The 12490-nt window shown below is 44.2% G+C and overlaps 1 pseudogene; it reads right to left on the bottom strand.

The window, feature by feature from the left end:
* Nucleotides 1-3867: 3867 nt before the first annotated feature.
* On the bottom strand, nucleotides 3868-7473 carry LOC101710058 (zinc finger protein ZFAT pseudogene; annotated as a pseudogene).
* Between the last annotated feature and the right edge of the window lie 5017 nt (nucleotides 7474-12490).

The following is a 12490-nucleotide window of genomic DNA, read 5'->3' as shown; positions in this document are numbered from 1 at the left end:
CAGTAGGACATCAGGGCCAGAGAGAAGAAACCTGTAAAGATGTACTGAGATGGACTCATTGCTTTCTGTGGAGGTCTCTTCTGAAATTAAATAAAGAAATGTTTTATTAACTTATGCAAAGTTTCCCTTACAAAGCATCTGGAATTCTGTTTAACACACTCAAGCAGTGTTCATAATGTAGGCTTCCACTAACTCTGTTGTAGCACTCATGTTTCTCTTAATGGCCGAGGTACAGACCAAGAGCGGAAATTCTACCAGTGGGTATGGAGCCCAAATGCCCTCCATGAGAAGGATTTGGTGAAAAGTTTAGTCCCCACTCACATTCCACAAATCCTAAGAGTAGCACATAAACCGGACATATCTTCCTGTGCTAGTACCAGGTATTCTCCATTCTGCTCAAGAATGGATTTCTCTAAGCAAATTTGGTACCTTGGTGAGAAGAGTACTAAAAGGGAACAATTGATTCTGTCTTGGAATTCCTGGGAATAAAAATCATTCAAAAAGCTACAAAAAATGTGCAAACACAAAGGTCTTTTGCCTTGCTTGTTTTTGTCATCTTGGGCTCATCAGAATTAAATCCAGTGACTCTACAACCAATAAAGGAGTAAGTTTCCTAACTTATAAGAAAACGCTTCCATAGAAATTAGCCTTCCCATTAAATACCAGACTTCTGTTTATTAGTAATTGCCACAATGTGAAATCAGGTCTGAACAGGTAGTTGTAGTAACAGTGGGGTTAAATACAATGGCAAAAACATGTGGCACATCTGGGCCATTAGGCTACTTCTTTATCTTGCAGTCTTTCATGAGAATCTTGACAGCCTACAAGTTCTAAAGGAGAGAAGAATAGCCAACGTTATTCATTCTCTACATCTACCATAGTTGGTACACTAAAAATGGTGATATAGAAACATTTTCAAGGGAGATATATTCTGCACTGGACTAACATGAATTTAAAGCCATGAGTTCATTTTAATAAGGTCCTCAATCTCCACTAAAATACAATTTTGAGATCTCTCCAACTACAATGTAGTCCCCTAACACAGTCCCCTAGAACAGCACTGAAATACATTTTGCTATTATTGACAGATTAAGAATCAGATTATCCAAGAATATGCTTTTGTAAGTAAAAAGAATGCTCCATTGAGCAAAATCTCAGAAATCCCACAGACTACAGAAGTTTGTTCATGGACCAGAAAACACTAAAATATTATGGTACCATAGGTAAATGACAGAAAGAAAAATTTTTAAAAGGAGGCTTGAGAGAGGAAGGGCAGAGATAGGACCACTGGTCATTCATGGGTCTTTTAAAGCTATTTTTTTCTTTCAGCTCACATATTTTCTTGGAAGGAGGCTAGGCACATGAAAGATCCCAAAGCTTAAGCTTTGTTAGCTTTACAGAAATTTTTTTTTTAAGAGAAAGAATGAATCTGTAGGATAGCCTTAAATGAAGAGGAGGAGAAATAGGATATCAGATGTCTGAAAACAGGCTTTTGATTTTAAACAACTAATTAACCAAGAAGACATTTTTTTTCTCAATTCACCTGTTAACACTTCAGTAATGATTTGGCTAAGCTATATCCTGAAAGATGTACTTTGGTTTTCTCTCTGGTCCTCATTCCTTCTCACCTAACCAAATTAATGCAGGAAACCAGTGGGGCACAGTGGCAGTAATGTGGGGCCTGGGCTTTAAAGCCTCTTGGACATTGACAGCATTTAGAGTCGCCTCAGTCATCTCATCTGCAAAAGTGAGATGATTGTGATAAATCAGATCTACCTAGCGAGATATCTATGAAGGTTAAATGGCATAAAATAAATGTTGAATAAATGCTTCCTATGTACTCCACTTTGGGTAGTTTGGGTCAGTAGAATGTTAATAGGCCAGAAGGGAGAGAATCATTGTCTGAGCAGGGTTCTTAGATTCAACTTATGCAAGTGGTCATATTTGGGAAATATTTTGGAGGTAGACCCCCCTGGATTTGCTAAAGGGCAGTATTTGGGGTAATGAAGGATTAAAAAAATATATCCTATACTTTTGAATAGTTGAGTGAAACAACTGTCATTAACTGAGAAAAGATTAAGAGGTGTAATGAGCTGTATTGTATCCTCCTCTCTGTGTTTAGTTTTAGTACCCAGTACTTTGGAATATGCCTGTATTTAGAGATAGGGCCTACGAAATGGTATTTAAAGGAGGGTATCAGGATACACCATATTCCAATCTGTCTAGTACTTTTTAGCAGAGAACATTTAAGCATAAAAAGACATCAGGAATCTGTGTGCATGAGGAAATTTCATGTGTGAACACAGAGAACCCCTGGAAAGCAAGGAGAGAGGCCTTTAATGAACATGACCTGTTGCTACCTTAATCATGGACCTGTAGCCTCCAAACCAGCATGAAAATAAATTTCTGTTCTTAATTATACACAGTGTATTTGGTAAGCAGCCATAAAAACTAATATATGGGATAGCAGGTTTTAGGATGTGAAGATCATTCTCAGTGTTAAATATATATTCCAGACATGCTAACTACTTGAGAGTCTCTGTCACAGTGTGTGACCATGGACGCACAAATGATGAAAAATTACTCAGAGATGAGACTTAGTTCAATCACCCAGAACCCAGAAGGGTTGCTCCTTAGGAAGCAAAGAGCTTCAGGGAAACAGCAGAATGTTGAAACCTTTGTAGTTATTTATTTATAACTCAAGGACATGAGAACAAAGACATAGAAAAAAAGCACTTGCAATATATTATATAGGAGTGTTAGTTAGGGGATAGGCTGGAATGGGATGGCTTGTTACATGGCACATGTCAACCCAATTTAAGTAATCTCATTGGGGCTGAGAGGATACAATGGCCAAAGCAAATATTTCTGAAAATAACTTACTATTTTTAATTCTGCTAACTGTTGTCCTGCAGATTCTGATCTAAATTCTAACTGTGCATTCCAGGAATCCTGAACTGTTGTCCAGAAATTCCCTTCCTTTTTCACATTCACTTCAAACATTCCATTGGCCAGGGTCTCTCTACAAGTCTCAACGCACCTAAAGGTTCCCAAGCTGCCTGCTGTCTCATTTATCAATCATGTGCTTCCTCACTAAAAGTCTCTCTACAGCTCCTCACTAACCTCTCTTTTCCTGTGTCTATTTTGTTCATAGCTGATATTTTTCTTTCATGATGCATTAATTTCTTTCATTCATTCTTTATTTTTTTTTTTGGCGGGAAACACTTTTTTTTATTCCACCCACCTCACTCTCAGAACAGGGCCCAAAGGGTAAAAGTGCATTTTTCTTAAAAACCAAAGCATTCTAAAATGGCAAGCTGGGACCTTGTGATGGGGGAAAGGTAGTTACCTCACTTGATCCCAAGCAGCCCTGTACTTGAGGAGGATGGTGCCCTGGGGAAAGAGCTGGGACAATCCTACCTACCCTACCAAGCGCCACTTATAAGCCATAAGGTCACTTGCTGTGTGATGGCTGTCTCTCTTTCACCAGACAGCACAGTGGGCCCAGACAGGAATGGGCAATAGGTGGGGCCAAGGCTGGGGATATGATTCAGGGAAGATGCTGATGGGACAGAGTTTCAGTTTGGATCTGGAAGCAAGGGGTGACATGGGGTAGAATGGCTGATGCAAAGGTCCTTCCGAAGCAGATGATACAGGGTGAGGGGGTTGAGTCTGTGCTGGGGACCAAGGTCCTGTATTGCTGGTGATGCCGTTGCCTTGAACACCCAAACAGTGGTGAAGAGAGCCCACCTGGGCCTCTGGGCTGGGAGTGCAGGGGACAGTGCTACCATGCAGGCCAGGTGGCTGGGTGGTCTCTGCCCTGGGTGCCCAGGAACCTGTCCTGTGCATTTGAGAGGCTGAGGTCCTCTAGAGCTCCTGAGCTGGCTGCTCCCCTGCCTGCTCCTCCAGGGGCTGCATGGCCTCCTGCATGTAAACAATGAACTCCGAGGCCTCCCCACCCTGCATGTACACAGTCACGGTCTCGATGCCCTCCATGTCATCAGAGGACACCACCAGGTGATGCTGCTCAGATAGCTCCATGGAGGCTTGCTGGAGGGTCTCTTGGATCATGACCATGTGGTTGGAGCTGGGCTCCTCTTCAGTGACCTGCTTTACCACAGTCACCATCCCAGGCACCATGGCAACTACTGAGGCTAGAGCAGTGGTATCGTGAGTCTCAGTGCCCAGCTCAATGATCTGCTGTAGTATGTTCACAGCCGTGGGGTCAAGGCGGTCGCTGCTCTCAGAGGTGTATCTCAGGTCCTGGAGAGTGGCCACAGCTGCCTGCGTCCCCTGAACGTCTTCTTCAGCCTCTGTGATGTGCAGATACTGAGTGGAGGGCTCCTCAGGCATTTCTGCTGCTGGCTCCCACTTGGGGTCTCCATCAATTTCCACCACCTTCAAGGCATGTTTGTTCTTCAAGTGTCTGTTGAACTCCCATTTGGTGCCATAAACAAAGCTGCAGACAGGACACTTCAAACCACCTTGCTGGATGAGCGCTTCAGCTGCCAGCTCCACACTGCCCACATTGGCATACTCCTCACTGGGTTGTTTCCGGTTGTAGTGCCTCTTCAGGGAGCCTGAGATGTTGCAGGAGTAATGGCAGTGAGCGCAGCGGAAAGGCTTGAAGGAGGCCTGCTGTTCCATGTGCCACAGCAACTGTGGCTTCTGGGCCACTGTGTAGTCACACACCATGCACTTGAACTGCTTTCCGTCAGCTGTGTGAAGGAGCTTGTGACTCTTCAACGTCCCCTTTGATTTGAATTTCTTGCCACACATGTCACACAGGCGCATCTTCTCAGTGCTGTGAAGATTCATATGTGCCTTGAGGTTACTCTTGCTACGAGTTGCATACTCACACAAACACTTGAAGGGCTTCACACCCTCATGAGCCCAGATGTGCCGCTGAAGGTCTGAGCCATTCTTCATGAAATAGAAATCACAGTACGGGCACTCCATGGCTCTCTTTCCAATTAGCCCTTTCAGCTGCACCCACCTCCCAAGCACCCCAGAAATGGTGCTCATGGAGACCTCAGGATGGTTGGTCTTGATATGTGACTTTATCAATCGATCTTCTGAAAAAGACTTTTCACACACAGGACAAGAATAGCTCCTTTTGTCCAGCTCTGTATGAACTTTAAGATGTGCCTGTAGCTTATATTTATCTGGAGTCGAGTAGTTACAGCCGTCAGTGGGACACTTCAGCAAGATATTACTGTGTTTCTGAATTACATAGCGTTTAAGGCAGTTTTTGGTGATGGAAGAATAATGACACTGGGAGCAATAATACAGATGTTCTCGGGTGTGGGTGCAGACATGCATGTCAAAATGCACTTGGTACCAAAAAAGTTTGCCACAGTATTGACACTCCAGGCCTCTGTAAACCTTGCGGATCCTCTGGCAAAGGCCAGTGTTCATTTGCTTCTTCTGCAAACTGTCCAGGACCTTCATGAAAGCAGTGCTGCCAGGCTGGTGCTTAGAGGCAGGTTTACAAGAGTCAGACTGGAGCACATCAGCATCCCCCTCACTGGCCACTGGAGGAAGGAGGTCCGAGGCCTCGGTTAGGTTCGGCCTGAGACATGTGCTGGGATCAGGCTCACTGGCTGGGAGGGCAGTCATTTCCTGGCCCTCACCTAGAGGGCTCTTGGCACTCTGGGCCTCTGGGCTGGGCCCAGTACTTTTGGTCTTGGACAGGAGTAGAATGATTTCTTCACCTTGAGTCTAGGCTGAGCCTCCATGCTGGGTGTCCAAGGTCTTCTCGGCAGCAGCATGAGCCTCAGTAGAGGAGGTATCATTTTTCAATAAAAAATCATCGGAAACCACTGCAAGAGAATGCAGATCTGCTGAGACCACAGTGGTTTCCAGCTCACAGGGTGGCAGGGCATCACTTTCAGCCTGAGGGCTGGCCAAGGGCGTTTCTGGGCCAGGTATTTCCACAGGGACTTCTAGCTCCTTCTGCTCCTCCTCACACTGAGCACCCTCGGGACCAGTCTCCTCTTTTAGCACATCTACCCTCTGGCACACAAACTCCTCTTCCACTAGATGCAGCTGGTCCCCCAGGGCTTCTTGCTGGATGTCCCCTCCTGGCTCCAGGAGGCAGAAGCTCTGGTTGATGGAACTGGTGAAGACCAGGGCCTCCTGGGCTGCCCCGTGCACCTCTCTGATGTGGGAGTGCAGCTTGATGGAGCTGACAAACTTCTTGAGGCAAATGGCACAGACATACACAAAGGGGTGCTTCCTGACATGCAACTCCAGGGCCTGGTACTTAGTGGCCCCGAGGCCACAGAGTTCACAAGCATAGGGCCACTTGTCGCCATGAACCAGCATGTGGCGGTCCCGGTCCAGCTCATTCTTAAACTTGCCCTTGCAGATGTGGCAGTCATAGAGCAGCTGCTGCTTGCCCTCCCTCATCATTAGGCGGAGTTGGTCTAGGGCCTCCTTGACCTTCTTGTCCTGTGGGTCATGCGTGTCCCGGATGTGCTTGATGAGGTTCTTGATGTCAGAGTACTTTTTCTTGCAAAACCGGCAGTGGTGCTTGATCTTCTTGTGCACCCGCTCAATGTGCACCTTGAGGTGGCCTTTGCTGAGGCAGGTCTAAGAGCAGTAGTTACAGGCGAACTTCTCACCAGTGTGCTTGCGTAGGTGCACACTGAGGTTGGCCTTGATGGCGCTGGTGTAGCTGCACTGGGAGCAATTGTATGGCTTCTCATTGGTGTGGATCCGCAGGTGGGCCTGCAGTGAGTGCTTGAACTTGAAGACCTTGTTGCAGTATTCACAAGTGAAGATTTTCAGTTGGGTAGGACCTAGCCTACTTGACTTCATTGGCTGCTCATAAGGGGTCTGTTGGATGGCATACTCCTGGTACCCTCTCCTCGGCACCAGGTCAGCTGCAGTGGGCTCAGGATTTGCTGCTCCTGTTTCCGGGGGCCCAGCCTCCACTGGAATAATCTTGGTAGCACCTGGAATGGCTTCCTGAGCAGTTAAAACCACGCTGGTGATGGGTTTCTTTACTCCAGAGAGCTGCCGTGCCTCCTTTCCTGAGGAGACCTTCTGGACTTTCTCTGTTTTCTGGGACCGAGGTTTTTTGGGAGCCTTTTCTCGATCATCTTCCTTATACTTCTTTTGTACTTCAAGGTCTGGCTCATTACCTGCTTCTCCTTCCTCCTCATCCAAATTCAGCACGATGATGCAGATGTGCTTCCGCAGCTGGCGTGTGTTGGAGAACTTCTGACAGCACTTGCTGCACTCCAGGCTGCTGGGGGTCAGGCCACTCCCTTCCTCCGGGACCAGTTGGCCATCCTCGTTTGGACTAACAGTGTTTTCTGCCAGGTCCTCTTCTGCACTTGGCTTTTTTGTGGACCCCTTAGGTCTGCCTCTCTTCCTTTTCATGACCGAAAACTCATCTCTGGTCCTGCTGGGGTTGGGGGTTCAGGAGTACTCAGAGGCCTCAGGGGTATGATGATGTCATCCACATTAACTCCTCCATCCCTGTGCTTCTCAGAGACGTGGGAGAGCAGTTCTTACTGGTTTGGCCATTTACACATGAAAATGGCTGTTTTCTGCCAGCCCGCGTCTCCAAGGCAACACCCACACCAGGAGGAAAAAAAGCTTCCGGCGCTTCCGGGCCCCCTGCCCAGCCAGCCGAGAAGGCGGGGCAGCCCCCTAAGGCTTCGCTTTTTATTTTTATTTTTTTAAGAAAGGACCGGGAGAGGTTATGGCGAATCTGCGGCATCTCCATTCATTCTTGATATTGGAGAAATCCAAGGAAAGGGCTTCAGCTGAGGGACATTTGTCAGAATCTTGTGCTTCATTATGACATTCATCAAATCAAAGAGAAATCTGACTTTTCCAGTATTTCAACTTCTGCTGCCACTCACACAATGAGAGCAAGTTTGCCTGGAACTCCCCTCTAAACCTCTCTGACCTTCCCTTTCTACCTGAAGGTCAACCACTTGTTCCCTGGTCAGAATCACTCATATCCAGGTTCCCTTCTCACACAATGTCTTCAGAAACCTGACACAATCATGACAATAAATTGAAGAAACTAATAGATGCAAGCACCTGCTCTCTGTCATCTATAAAACTCACAAACTCAGCTAAAACTGTCTTGCTTGTCACATAACCAAGGAACAACTGCCAACTGTATTTGCACTCACCTTCAGAATACATCGTTTTTTATCCTGGGGGAAAAACTATTGAACTTGTCACACTGCAAGTCTCATGCTATCTGTAGCAAACACCATAGTGTAGGATCCTTATTGCAGTATTATTTGGACCCCTGAAGAAAGGGCCAGGAGAGACTCTTGCATATGCAGCCGAGGACCCAGTTGTGCACACCAGACAAGGTTCCTATCTTTAGCATTTCCAGTTATAGATCCTCCTTGCCATAAAAGTATTCTCAAATTGCCAACAACCCTGCACTAAAATGAACCATCACACAAGACTGATACCAAGCCTGAAGTGATAAGATGTGGCCAGTTATATGAGGCAATGCAAATCTTTTATGAAAGGGCAGATAGGTATCTTCAAGATAGAATGGAATAAACATTTGAACAGAGAGCAAGAAATGAAGTTAATTAAAAGAGACCCTATGGAAACACAATATTTTGTTATCAAATTTTTAAATCAATATTCAGAGAGCGTTAATGAGAAATAAAACAAACCATAATTCAGAGATTAAAAAATGGAATTCTCCCTAAATGCAAGGAAAGAAACCAGATATGAAATGGTAGATAAATACAGGGAGGATTGGTTTAGATCATAAAATATCAAGCCATACTCAGAAGGAGAGTGGAGAGGAATGAATATCAGCAGGCTGCAGAGAAAATTCTGTGTGTTGAAGACCAATGTGAGAAAACAGCTTACAATGTGATTGTAAAACTGACCATAAATGTAGGGCAATTGGGACTTTGCAGGGGGAGTATCAGACTGTCTCATTCTGTTCATACTTGTGGCTGTTCAGTTTTATGTGGCATTTTATAAAAGTATCCCTTAGAAAAATAAGATTCAAATATAGACCACTTTATTGTAGTTCATAATTATGGCCATTTAATTATCAATGGAATTTTATAAATGTGTCCCCTAGAAATAAGACAAACACAGTCTTATATAAGATTATGTTATATTTTGGAAAGGGGGAGGCATGTAGAAGAAGAAATAGGGACACCATCCACCTAGGTTCATCTATGAAGTGTGTGTTCAGGCTGCTCTGCTCTGGAAATCCCATGAGTTATCCAGGACCACTTTTTCTTCAGTAGTTTCCAAGGATATTCTTAGAAACAGAATATTCTTAATACAAGGTTACTTGTCTTCTACAATACCAAGGCTTCTCTGATTAGTCAGATCTAGAAATATTGGAAAATCCTTCTGTCTTCATAGGTCAACATTTTGTTACTGTGGGTTCCAGTGTGATATCCTAATCCGTTTCAGTGTTGAGCAGAAATTAACACTGCTTCATCCAGCTAAAATCCTCCACGTAGGGATATGCAAATGATAATTGGTAGAGTTGGGGGTATGGTAATGGGCAGTGATACTGAACACTTTCATTTTTGGCTATAGAGTCACTACTGAGACACATAAGCATGTGTACCCAAACCACTGTTCCCCCATTCAGAACACATACTCTTCTCAACAGTATGAAATTCAAATAATGTTGGAACTTTAATTTGAATATCTGTGCATCTGTGGTTACTATTTGCACGGTGCTCCTCAGCACTCTTACCCAAGTCACATTTTGAACTTTTTAAATCTGAGGCACTGACAACCTCTACTCCACCCCTTCCTGCTGGGCAAAGTCCAAAAGAAGACCAGGATGCCAAGCATCCTGGAGTGTCCACCCAGCACAGAGCTCAAAGGTGCCATTGTGCTGCTCCTCCTTGAAAGGGAGCTTCCCCGTTTCCCCAGCACAGACTCAGGAGCAGCTCCAGGGCCTCCTGCAAGATGCTGGTAGTTCTGCTGACAGCATCCCTGCTCGCCCTGAGCTCAGCTCAGAGCTCATACGAAGGTACAGAAAAGATAGGAGGAGGTGTTGTGTGTGCTTCGGTCTTCAGAGAACACACTGAAAAGAGGAAAGGCACTTGAGGGAAGAAGATAAACAAGGTGATGGGGTTACAGAATTCTTACAGAAAGGGTTAAAGTGGTTATATCCTCCTCCTTCCACATGAAGGCCTTGAAATTTATATCCAATAGCAACCTCATATGAAACTTCAAAGAAAGGAATGACAAGGTAAAAATTGCATTTGTGGGAAGACTTCTCTATGTTGCAATGGATGCAAAGCAAGATGGGCAGACTGATAATACAAGGAATCACAGGTATAAAGATATTATTGCAGTCAAAGTAAACAGTGGATAGTGGTAGCCTGCTGTTTAGATAATGTAGTACAAATGAAGAAGATAGATAGATACACAGTAGAATTATGTTAGAGAGAATCAGATAATCAATTTGTATGTTCCTAAGAGTGAGATAGAAATATGCCCCCATTTTCCTAATTTTTCTATTTCCATGAGCTATAAGTGCTATTGGAACAGTGTACCCAAATGTTTACTCTTGGCCTTTTCTCTTGAAAACACACATAATCATAAGCAAAATATTTAAGGAGGCAGAAGGGTAAATGAATACTAAAATGTAACATTGAAAAATCCAGCATGCTTATTCAAGGTGGAAATGAACAGTAAGGTTTGAGGGATTTTAGGTAGGATAAAAGTTTTTATTTTTATTTTTATTTTCCAAATTTTGAGCTCATGGCTCACATTTAGCCTAGCAGCAAACCCTCCATTTCCTTGTACTTCCTCCACATGGAACAGCCTTGCAGAGAGTGGCTGGCTGATGAGTTCATTGAGGGGATGTGCACATTGCAGCTGGAAGTCACATTCCCTGGGGATGATCTGTGATCTGTGAAAACAGGTAACTCAATTTTTCACTATAGCCTGCATTTCATTTCATAGAGGTCATCTATGAAGACTTTCCCTTACTAGCATCAGGTAAAGACCAAATCATCCTCAGTCAGTTTTCTCTTACCTTTTTTCCTCAGGAATTTTTTTTAATTCTCTAAAATATTATCATTTTAATTTCAGGAATATCAGTTTCCTTGATATTCATTTCAAGAATTAATATCACATAGACAAACCTTGCTTGATCCTGATTCTGGGGACCATGAGGCCAGGAGCCCTGGCATTGATGCTTGATGATAGTGGCAGTAGTTGGCCTGTCCCAAAATGACTCCTGAGAGGTGGCACATGAGTGCCCTCTCCCAGCTCTGAGTCCTACATTGTCCTGACCATCAGAGAACCACCTCTTCCTTCCCAGTGTTTCTCTGTAGAATTTTTTTTCCCCACAGGGTGAAATACACAGAAATATATGTCAGTGTCCTTTTCTCTTTGTTTCCTTTTTCCTTTTGTCTGTTTCTTCTTTCATTTGTTTTCCTATAGTTGATAAAAATTTTCATATGAATTTAGTGAACCCTGTGTGGGTGACTACTCTGACTACTCTTTTATAATTTCTCTCAGTATTTCTCTATGTGCTTAGGGCCCTAAGAAACTACCTCTAGTTTCAACCTAGGGCTTAGGTGTCCAGACATGGACTTATAGGCAACAGTTATTACTGAGTCCTGAAATGCAACTGGCAACATAATTGACGTCTATAATCTTATTTCCTTTCTTCTTTGTCTGTGGCCACCCCTCACAAAATTCTGTGTTATCCAGAACCTCATTTTTTGCCATATTTAAGAGCAAATATTGTTCCAATAGTCAATGTATGAGCCATTCCATATCATCAGTGTATGTGTTAGGAGATCCTCATGAGGAGTCAACTGGTAGGAAGAAATCTTGTGGCTGAGAGGCAGATTCCAGGATGAAGTGATAATGTTACACAGTCAGAGATGTAAAAGAAAGGAGACTCTTCTATCACCAAGCTCATCTTTTGTTGTGCTGTACTCAGATAGAGCTTCGAGACCCAAGCTGGAGTTCTGACCAGGAGCCTCAGACACCACCTCATGGTGGTTCCTCGTCAAGCTACTCTAATAGTGATGAGGACAAAGACAGTGGTTCACAGGAGGAACCACTGCCACAAGGAGGCCAGCAGCAGCATCCCCACACTCCTCACCTTGGAAACCAGCAGGGGTCATTCCAGTCAGGAGGTCAGCAGGAACAAAATTGCCCTGCACATCCTGAAAACCAACAGGGACCACCCCAACCAGAAGGTAATCAGCAGCATCCTCATCCTACTTGTCCGGGAAGGTCAAGTAGGAACACCATTGCCTTCCTGAGAAAATACAGCATAAAGACCTCCCCAAGATCTTCACCCTAGTAATCTAGTCTTTAGTGACATGAGGTTCAAGTTCATGCTTCAGCCAAGTGCCCAAGTCCTATGTTGCTCAAAATTCAGTGCCCTAAGACATCTTGAAGGTACAGGTCATGGACCCCATTTCTAAATGTATGTGTTCAGATTGTCTAGGACAGTGTAGAAAGACATTTTATTTTATTTTATTTTATT

Source organism: Heterocephalus glaber, unplaced genomic scaffold (assembly GCF_053883595.1).
Source record: "Heterocephalus glaber isolate CG9 unplaced genomic scaffold, H.glaber_assembly_v1.0 deba00001444, whole genome shotgun sequence".
Classification (NCBI taxonomy): Eukaryota; Metazoa; Chordata; class Mammalia; order Rodentia; family Bathyergidae; genus Heterocephalus; species Heterocephalus glaber.
Note: the sequence above shows the minus strand (reverse complement) of the source record. Positions and strands in the feature narration are given on the sequence as shown.